At 43.9% G+C, this 11,176-nt stretch overlaps 1 long non-coding RNA gene across 1 annotated transcript; it reads left to right on the top strand.

Moving 5' to 3' along the window:
* The first annotated feature begins 4,949 nt into the window (after window positions 1-4,949).
* On the top strand, window positions 4,950-9,899 carry LOC140690117 (uncharacterized). Its single transcript, XR_012065301.1, has 4 exons — window positions 4,950-5,053; window positions 5,270-5,505; window positions 7,842-7,905; window positions 8,969-9,899. It is a non-coding gene; the product is annotated as an uncharacterized lncRNA (long non-coding RNA).
* Window positions 9,900-11,176: the final 1,277 nt, after the last annotated feature.

The following is an 11,176-nucleotide window of genomic DNA, read 5'->3' as shown; positions in this document are numbered from 1 at the left end:
ATTATTTCGAACTGAAATTTCAGATGTGAAATTCTGAGTTGTAGGAGGAAAAACCGGTTGTATTTTTAAAAGTAATTCCTCCCCATTACAGATGGAGAAGTTGCGTTTCAAGTGTAACTCAAGGTGAAGGCATATCACACAGGGAGGCCTGGTAGACCTGACATTTGCATTTAGGCCCTTGGTTTACAAAAGCATAGTTTTTAAAATTAATGAAGAATGGGCTCAATTGTATCAGTACGTTTTCCTGGGAGGTGGGAGGAGGTGGGAAGGTGAGAGTAAATACACTTGTCCTGTAAGTGGGTAACCTCCTCTGAGCGTCACCAGGAAGCTAATTACCAGCCCTATTCTGTGACCCAAATATCCCTCTTTAAGTAAAATGAAATTGATATTAAGAACATTTCTTACGCATCTCACTCATCTAAGCACTTTGGGAATCAACTGTCAGTGTTTCAAGATATGATCCCATCTATGCACAGTTGAACCAAAAAAAGCCTGCTTTCACTAAATGATAGGGCAAATTTAACAATTCATTCAACAGATACTTTTCCAAATGTTGGAACATTTCTAAATTCAATAGGAAGAAAAAATGCATTGATATAAACTATGTAGGTAATGATTTTTTTTTTTTTAAGAGTGTTTGGCATGGCTTTAGGGAGAAAAAGCTACTTCTGTCAGGAACGCGTTCTTGCTCCAGGGTAAAAATAACCTTCACAGCTCCCAACATAAATAAGCGATCGTCATCCAAAAGGTGTCAAATTAGTTCAAAAAAAATGAAGCAATTAGCCTCCATGCTTTGAAAAATCCATTTGATTTTGGTGTGCACATGTCAGAGGAGGTCCCAGACTGACAGTGAGGGCTGGCCAGCTGCATGGTCTGTCTCCCTCCCTCTCTCCCATGGTTTCTTCCGTGTCATCAACTGCACAGAACAGGAACACCAGCATTCAGTATCTCTCGCATATTCATATTGTGAGCGAAAAATACTGCAAACCACATCAGTAAATGAAGAAGCTGAAGCCATCACGTCATCAGCGGCTGCCCCTCCCCCCATTGAGGACCAGCCCGCAGCCCGGCCTCTGCAGCCCCTCACCATGGTGCCCCCTGAGGGGACTCAGAACAAGAAAGGGCAGGACACTGGCCCTAGGCAGCTCATTGCTTGTCAAAGGAATGGATTCGATGAGCCCAAACGTTTGCTCCCTCCCATACACAGAAAAGCGCTAAGTCCTTTAACTTGAGATGCCTGGTTTTCTTCAGTTAACAAGTCATCTTTTATTGTTCCAACTACCTGGTCTGTGTTGTAAAGCTCCTCTGTATCCTAGCTCCCCCACTTCCTCTTCGGAGCAGCCCTTCAGAGCGACCTGAGAGGCTGTCATCCCAGCTCAGAATTGTCCACGGAATAAAACATAACAATCAACTTTTAGGTTGTTCATTTATTTCAGCTGACAATATTAAAAACAAAAACACTATAATAGTAAGTTTTAATTTTATTTTATTATCATTTTTATTGAATAAAAGATTCTTTAAATTCAATAGTGCTTTCTTTACAATTTTCAGAAGTTTCACATAGTAGGGAGGATATAGCGCAATGGTAGAGTGTGTGCCTAGCATGCACGAGCCCCTGGGTTCAATCCCCAGTGCCTCCACTAAAATAAACAAACAAACAAACCTAATTACCTCTCTCCTCAAAAAAAGATTAAAAAAAAAAAGAATAAACAAAAGTTTCACACAGATGATTTCACAGAATGCCATATAATGCTGTTTTTCCTCCTACCCCATGTTGCCCCTCCCCCTCCTCTCTCTCCCATCCAACATCATTGTCTCCCAAAGGCACCCAGAAGTTCCTCGGGAGGACCACCCTTTCTCCATGGTGTCAAAGACAAACTTTGGGTGGCACTGGCTTCTGGGGGGAGCTCTGATTATCATCCACCAGTCTCTGTTCTTCTCCTCATCTTTCCCCAAAGAGCAGGAGCCGGGATCTTCGCAATTGTCTCATGACCAATCTCCTGTTCACTTTGCTTCCTGACCAAACGTATTGTGAACAGCATAAATCCCAACACTTCCTTCCCCGCAATTTGTTTGGTGGATGGAGGAGAAACACTCATGCGCTGAACCAGAAAGAAGCCCATACTTTCATTGTCTGCCACCATCCTGAGGCCGTGAAGGGAGATAACCTTCAGATAAATCTGCTACCCCGAGAGAACAGGGAGCTGAAGAAACCTGAGTCCTGAGTAACGCTGCTGTAACCCTGGCCTGGAGTCCACCTTACATTGGGCTTCTCATGCTTGAGACAGCCACTTCCCTTTATTGTTTGCACCAGTTTAATTTCCACATTCTGCTACTTGCAAACAAACACATACTTACAAGGCAGTGATAATGACAGTAGTTATTATTATTTGAGCACTTCCTAGTTGAAAGGCACTGTGTTAAAGCTGCTCTGAGAGACCCATACTTTTATTGCCTCTACTTCATAAATAAGGACACAGATTTGCAGAAGTTAAACAACTAGCTTAAGATCACACATTTGCCAGCAAAAATTAACAAGTGGGACCTAATTAAACTTAGCAAAGGAAACCATGAGGAAAACAAACCACCACCTACGGAATGGGAGAAAATATTCACAAATGATACGACTGACAAAAGTTTTCCAGAATATGTAAACAGCTCATACGACTTAATAACAAGAGCAACAAAAAAACCCCAAACATCCCAATCCAAAACCAAGCAGAAGACCTAAACAAGCAGTTCTCCAATGAAGACATACAAATGGCCAGTAGACACATGAAAAAATGTTCATTATTTCTAATTATCAGAGAAATGCAATTCAAAACTACAATGAGGTATCACCTCACACCAGTCAGAATGTCTGTCATTCAAAAGTCCACGAACTGTAAATGCTGGAGAGGGAGTGGAGAAAAGGGAACCCTCCTACACCATTGGTGGGAATGCAGTTTGGTGCAGCCATTATGGAAAACAGTATGGAGATTCCTCAATAGACTAAAAATCGACTCACCATATGATCCAACAATCCCACTTCTGGGCATATATCAGGAGGAAATGCTAATTCAAAAATACATGCACCCCGATGTTCACAGCAGCACTATTTACAATAGCCAAGACATGGAGACAACCTAAATGTCCATCAGCGGAGGACTGGATAAAGAAGCTGTGGTATATTTATACAATGGAATACTACTCAGCCATAAAAAAGAATGAAATAATGCCATTTACAGCCACATAGATGGACATGGACATCATCATTCTAAGTGAAGTAAGTCAGAAAGAGAAAGAAAAATGCCATATGAGATCGCTCATAAGTGGAATCTAAAAAAAGAAAAAAGAAAACACTAATGAACTCATCTACAAAACAGAAACAGACTCACAGACATAGTAAACAATCTTATGGTTATTGGGAAAAAGGGTGTGAAGGGATAAATTTGGGAGTTTGAGATTTGCAAATGTTAGCCACTACACATTAAAGTAGATACAAAAAATTTTCTTCCGTACAGCACAGGGAACTATATTCGATATATTGTAATAACCTTTAATGAAAAAGAACATGAAAATGAATATACGTATGTATATGCATGACTGGGACATTGTGCTGTGCCCCAGAAACTGACACATTGTAACTGACTATACTTCAATCAAAAAGTAATCACACATTTACTAAATTATCAAGCTATAATGCAAATGGAATCTTTTCAGTTGTAAAGTGCATACCCTTAAACCTTGCATTATGGGTACTTTGCACGAGGGTTAAGGAAAGTCATTTTAGGCTTAATTATCGGCTTCACCGCTATTACCTGTGTGACCTCGGGCAAGGTATGTCACCCAGCTGGGTCTCAATGTCTTCCAACATAAATTTGGGCAAATGCGAATTCCTAACTTCTATGAGTGCTAAAGGAGTCGATACGTATGAAGTGCTTAAAAATATACTTATGTAATAGTAATCACTCAAAACTACTAGCTTTTATAATGATTACTAGTGATGAAGTTAATTTGTGTATCAGAACGGGGCCGCCCCTGCGGCGCCGCCCACATCGCACGTCTCACCCTGCGTCCCCTGCGCCCGGGGCCCCCCGCGGAGGAGGCCCGGTCCCAGCCTGCAGCGCACCTCCGTCGAGCTCGCCTCGTACCCCGCGAAGCGGGGCCTGCTCAGTTTCCCGGGAAGCCCCCGGACTCCCGGCCCTCCAGGCGTGGTTTCCGCGCTGCCTCTTCTGGCCTCCGTGCAGTTCGCGCGTGCTGAAACCCGCTCAGGACGAGAGCCCCGGCTCGGGAGGCGCTGCGTCCGCCCTCGGTGCGCGGGCTCCTCTCCCCTGCGCTCAGGGGAGACGTCAGGCTCCTTGCGAAATTGTTTATCCGCTCGGCTTGCGTTTACCACTCTTCATGAAAAGCATTTCAGATTAGGCTTGTCGGCCAATAGGAGGCAGAGGCTTTAGCTGAAGACTGCATTCTAAATAAACCTCAGCTGGAAGCATGGGCTCTTCCTGGAGCTCACGGACGAACGGCTGCAGTATTTCAGGTCGTGTCTTCTTAGCCCACGTGAGTTTGACTTTATGGATTCCCCCCCACCCCCGCCCCAGCATGTATTAATTAGTGTTTAGCTTGTGATTCGGAGTTTTGGAGAAGGGGACAGAGTAGCAAACGGAAAGCAGGTAAGTTTTGTTTGTTTGCTTACTTTCACGCAGCTTCAGAGTCTGCAGGGTGCTCGGGGACAGACACGCGCATGAGCACACGCGCACGCGCACGCGCACGGACAGATGTGCGACGAATGTGCTGCGCAAGCCAAGGGCGGCGCTGTGAGCGAGTCAGACGCAGGCTCGACGCCAGCCCGGGGGCGGGGGCGAGGCCCCGCAGACGAGACGGTCGCGCAGGCCTGCGTCCCGTGGGGCGCGGGGTGGAGGGGCGCGGGCGGCGGCGGGGGCGGGGGCGGGGGTGGGGGGCCGGACGGGAGCCCGCTGTGTGCGTGTGCGGATGCGAATGAGACTCCGGCGAGGCCGTCGCGTGGCTTCACTGTGTGTTTTGAAGAAGGCATCGACCGCCTCCGGGAGAGCAGGTGGGAACGTCAGACAGAGCGGCCTGCGAAGGGCGGCCGGCGGGATGCCCCCGGTCCTGTTGCCTGGAGCGCGCGACGGCCGGGCGAGAGCGGGCACTGTTTAAAGAACTGAGCTGAGGAGACCTAGCGGTGAACCAGGCGCGGCTGTGGTTCCCGCTCAGACCCCCTCTGCCCGGCCGTGTCCGAGCCTGGGCTCCTATCTGACCCCTTCCACAGGGAAATTCAAGAACCTGCTTGGATTCCTGACTCCTCACACTCACCCCAAGCCACTGACTGTCAGTCTCCAGAGGACCGCCCCCCTCGGCGCAGAATGTCTCGTGTATCCAAGTCCCTTTCTCAGTCTCTGCGTCCAGGGAACCCGAAATAAAGCAGCCGGGCAGCTGGCGAGGGACAAACTATTTCCAGGATGTTTCTCATTCTCCTCGCTAAAGCAACATCCAAACGCACTGAAGGTACAGCTCATGATGGAAACTGTATGTGAGTTCAGCTGGGGACGTACTGGGCTTGAGACCCACAGGAGCCAAGCAGGTAGAGATGTCACGTTATTGCTGAAGGAGGGACCTGTCCTTTGTGGGTCTCTGAAAGGGAAGGAGGTAAAATTAGACTGTACAGATGTCGTAGAAAGTAAGTGCATCTTGGAAACGAGACAGCAAGTAGCACGAGCAAAAGGTGGTCTCCCCTCCAAGATCGGGGATGGCAGTGGGCCACTTGCTGGCAGGATTCTGTCCACATTTTCCCGAAAGGTCCCTTTCATGTCGAGGTTGGAAAATTTACCCTTTCGGTGTGTTTTGGTCAGGGCACTATTTCTGAAGTGATACCAGCTATTTCTGCAGCTTTCAGCTGTCTGTACTTTGTGCTGGGAAAAACTGTGTGAAGGCTTTTTTTCCCGAGGCTGTGCATCAGCTTTATCTGGGGTTGATCCCAGCAGCAGAATTACTGTGTGTCATGTTCAACCCACTCGTGGTTTAATCTTTTATTGTCAGAGTAGATCACTGCTCTGCCCATCTCTGCTTTGAATGGAATCTAGAGAATCTAACTTATTTCCAGCCAATGGCATGGAAGACGCTGCATTTCAACCTGCTGGGCTAGCTTCTTTGTCTCCGTTGCCATCTAGTCACAAAAGTTATGCTCACTTCATCCAGGTTGGGGACTATAATTTGACAGAACTTTTTCCCTTGATTTTGCCGATGAGTTTCTATTTCCTTCTCCGGCTTGTTTTAATTTCAGAATGCAGAAACTTTTCTCAACATGGGCCTGAGCTATCTCTGTTGCAAGACGTGTCTTAGGGAAAACGAGGATTTATTTCATGTTGTTTTTCCATGTGTTCCTTCTCTAAAGTGGTTTCAGTAAAGAAGAGGGGAAAGATTTTCTTCCCAAATTAAACATAGAGGACATCTCAGCACCTGGGACGCGAGGATAGACATCAGCTCATTGTTTGTAATAAACTATTTATATGTACTCTGGAACTAAAGGGAAAATTTAGTTTGATGCTATAAATTGTGTTTATATATAATTTGCAAGACTCTCAGCTCCTACAGCTCCCAGATATTATACACTGTGCAAGTGGGTGTAGTGTTCTTTCTTCCCAGGTAATTAGTAACATTCCAATAATAATGAGGAGCTTTTGGTTGCATATATATTTAAAAACTGTTGTGTAAGCTTGCATCTCAGACAGGGTACATTCTGTGTTTGAAGAAGTAATTCACGTTCTCTGTAGGTAACAGGAGGAAAGAAAGAACACCGTGCTGTATGCTGGGCAGGTGGCGACAGAGGGCGGGGAGTTTAAGGACTCCTTGCTCTTCCGGGCCATCGCAGCGTTTGGAACAACGTCATCTATCTTGTCTTCTCTATTTTCTTTCTTTGAGGGGAGTTAAGGATTCCTTATTCTTCTGGGTCATTACAGGACTTCGGATTGACGTTATCTGTCAGCTTCTGTTTTCTCTTTCTTTAACCTCAGGCAGGCTCACCTTCCCCAGGCAGCGTGTTTTTGGGGGGAACGGAGCCCAGTAATACGCACATGGTCATCTCCTTCGAAAATGATCTCAGTGACTAGAGTGTAGACGAGGAATGTAAAGAGAAATACAGGTGAATGTCTAGTAGAAAGGGGAAGAAACAAAACGAAGGAAGCTAAGAACTCAACAAGAAAGGAGAGGGTTAAGGAAGGGAAGAAGTGAGGAGGAAAGAAAACAAGAGAGAAATTTGAAAGGGAGTCGGGGGCCGGACAGTCGGAGGAGAGAGACGGGAGACAGAAAACAAAGGAGAAAAGAGGTGAAAACATAGGGAAAGAGAGTCTGCTTGGTGGGTTTGTCATTTCGTAGATTTGCGCCCAGAATCTGCCTTTTATCAAAGTACACGTGTTAAGGGACAGCACAGTCTTACTGCGCACTGCGCGAAATCCTCGGTGACCTGTTATTTTTGATAATAAAAAGCTGTCATTTCCACAAATGGGTTTTATCTATTAACCCCGTAGCCTGCTTGATATGGCCTGAGACTGAGTCCGAAAGTCCACGTGAGCTCACAGGTGGAGTGCAGTCGGCTGCCATCAGGTCCCACTGAACAGTGTAGCTCCTGCAAGAGCCCGGCCCAGCAGGCCCGCTGCCTCAGACGTGCTTGCTGCCGGGGAGTCCGCCCATTTCTCCGTGGAGAACCCCGGGGCTCGCTGCTTCGGGCTGGCACTTTGACCACTTGCACAGTGAGAGGGGGGTTTCCAGCCATCTTGTCCTCCGCCCCCTCCCTCCCTCCCTTCTCCCTCGTTCTCTCATCCTCTTTCTTTCTTTGATCACAACAGAGTGACTGACTCAGGCCTGTATTTGAGTATTTGTATTGAGTATTGTACACCAAAATGCCACTCGGTAAGTATCGCTTGGAGGGGATGAGCTGGAGGGGCAGGGCTGTAGTGGGGAGACTGCCTGCTCATTACAGATGAGGCATTCATTAAAAGTTTGGGAGTTGTTCTGCAATTTAATTGTTTGCTTTCCTAGACTTGTTACTTAGAATGTGCCCACATGGTTCAAATGACTTGCTAACTTCCCACAGAATGAGCTGACATGCCTCCAATTAATAATGATTTATTCAGTAGTGTTGATTGCAATCTGAATAGTGATACTTAAAATATTAATTGCTTATATTTTGTTGAGTGGGGAGAGGAGTGATCCTTCAAAGAGTCATCCTACACTTAGGGAATGAATTGATAAGCTGCCGTCCAAATCTGTGTCTACAAAGAATTTTAGTGATGTGAGGAAATTACAACATTTGAAATAAAATGAGCATAAAAATTGTACTGATAATCTGGTTTCAATTATATGTATATGCATATATGTGTGTCTATGTGTCATATGTGAATAAAATATGACATTTTATAGTTGCTATCTTTAGATGATTGGATATTGGGCAGTTGATTTTTTTCTTTTATCCTCACCTATGTCTTCAATAGGAAACTGTTCCAAATTTTCCATTAGTCAAACTACTTATTTGAACAAATAAAATTTAGTAGGACATTTTATGGATTTAATTTTTCTTTATGGTGGAATCAAATTCAAAGCCCAGTATTCTGTAGTGCTTTTCACATTATAAGGAAAGGAAATGATTAAGTTGTCAAAATATCAAAATGGTACTTCATCCATTATAGAACTAAAGCAGTGTGACAAAATTCAGTATTTATTTATTTATGCTTATGAAGACTGTTTGGAAAGCTGTTTCTTAAACACTAGTTTATGTCATTTGAGAGACAAAAATGCAGCTGATTGGACAGAGCTAAAGATTCAAAGAAACCAGGACTTCAAGGCTCTAGCTTAGTTACTCAAGTATTTTTTTTCCTCTCTTATTCTTTCTCTACAGTTTTTTCCCAGCTTGCTTTCTTCGTCTTGCCGAGATTATCTCCTCTCACTTCAGACATCTATTCTTTTCCTGGCTCAGATTTAGCCACCCCAGCAGGAAAAAAAAATCAACCTCCCAGGATTTATCAGCAGTTCTGGGGAAGAACCATTGGCCCTGTTTGATGTGCATACCCTTCACTGGACCAGTCATCACTACGAGGGCCATGGGACTGGGGATGATGATCACTCAGACCCAGTGTGAAGCCTGGCGAAGGAGAGACACTGAAATGGAGAGCGTACAGTAAATGAGTGGGCAGCAGGCCTGTGATCCATTCTCCCCTTTTACTGAGTGCTGCCCGTAGAAGACAAAAGGCACGAAGGCTATAAACCTGAGTAAGTGAAAAATGGAGAGGGCGCACGATCAGAGTCACTGCTTGTCTGTAAATTATGTGACTACACAGAACAGTTAAGGGCCTCTCATGTTAATCTGGGCCGAATGTGGCAAGAAAAGATCTGGGACATGGTCCCGAGGTCCCAGACGCCTCCCTGTGCTGATGATTCTGCCTCACACTTACTTGTGTTCTCAAGAATTTTACTACAGTGCCTACTGAGATAATTTTTAACTTGCGCAAATGCAGTTGAAAACCCAGCCCTTTGTGTTAAGCCTTGCCAAAACCATATGGATTGGAGCTGGGAGGGTTCTCTGATTAAATAAATGACCATACACAGGTAAATCATTTTTATAAAAGTTCTCTGAAGACCAGATATGTATTGAAAGACTTACATAGAAGGATAGAAAGTGTATCTTCATTAATTAAGGCCAATTTGGGTACCAGGGCGAAGCAACAGATGTTGTCATAAATAATCAAAGTACCAATTTGTTTCCTTAGAAAACCTTGCATTGCTAGCTTTCTAGGAAAAACGGTTTCATGTTGTAAACTGGCTAAATCCCGGTATTGAACTTCTTCAAAATGCAAGGGCTATCGTAGATCACAGATACTGTGATTTAATAATAAAAAAATACAAATAAATATTTTTTAGATTTGCTTGCATTCATTCCTCCGTTAGAACTTGGGCAGTTGGAATTTTTTGACTTATAAATAAGCCAAACAATAAATATGACAGTTCACAAGGGCCATAGGTAAGATGTTCGGGAACGCCTGGTAAGAGTCAAGGAAAGGGGAGAACCAGGAGCTGCACAGTTAGTAAAAAAATTTTACGACATTTTAGAACAGGCACCCACAATTATGAAGTTGGTTTGTCTGTAATACAAAAAAATGATTGGAGGTCTAACCAAGCGGGGTATGTGTGTATAGCGACCATATAATAATTGATCACAAGGATTTCTTCCCTTTGCCAAAGCAGACATCAATGCTACCTGACTTCTGCCTTCGAACAGGCTTAGAGAAGACGCCTAAGTCACACTCATTCCGAGAAGAGCAACCACAGAAGGGGCAGATACTAGCTCCAAATATACTTTCCTCATTAGCACCGTTAACATGGCCCAGCGTTCCTACATTTATTAAATCTTTTGTGTTTTTTTTGCATTTTCTTGGATTTAGACTCATCTGCATAAAGTAATAATTGCTAGTCATTGTACTGCATTGAATCTCATACCGACACTGTACAATGATACAGTTTTAATTATTCACAGTTCCATGTATGCACATTCTAATTTTTGGAAGCCCTAAACTTGGGCTGAGTACAGTTACATCTCTTCTTAGTGTACTTATTTTTATTCTCTAGTTGCTGTCTGTCTTTCTTGTAGTTGGTGCTCCATTTTCTAAACTATATTTAGTCGAGGACAGAATAATGGTCTTTCTCCTTTCTTTCAGTTTTATCTCTCCACCAAAGACACTGCTACACATGATATTTTTGTAGGCATAAGACCACAGTGAGCGGTTGCCTCATCTTCAAAATAAAAATAATAACTCTCATGCGTATGTTTTGATCAATAATATACCTAAAATGCTATCACAGTCTCCGGCATGTAATAAATATTTAGGAAATCTGAGTTTCTAATTCTAATGCTCTCGTTGCCCATTTTACAGTCTCATAAATGACTTCTTTAGATTGTTTCTTTTACTGTCACATCTTAATAGCTCTAAACTTTTACAAACACTGGTAAATGTTTCCTTTTGCTAGTTGCTTATATTAATTTAGAAGTTGTAAGTACTCTGCTTTGTTATAGAATCTACCGACTGACCTAAAATGAATTGGAGATTTTGGTGTATTTTTCCACGTCCAGTTTGCTTAAAACATTTGGTAGAAACCTCTGAATCATTTCCCATTTCACATTAACCTTATC

Source organism: Vicugna pacos, chromosome 28 (genome assembly GCF_048564905.1).
Source record: "Vicugna pacos chromosome 28, VicPac4, whole genome shotgun sequence".
In the NCBI taxonomy this organism is placed as follows: domain Eukaryota; kingdom Metazoa; phylum Chordata; class Mammalia; order Artiodactyla; family Camelidae; genus Vicugna; species Vicugna pacos.
The sequence above is the reverse complement of the archived record's forward strand: the minus strand, read 5'-3'. Positions and strand labels throughout refer to the sequence as shown.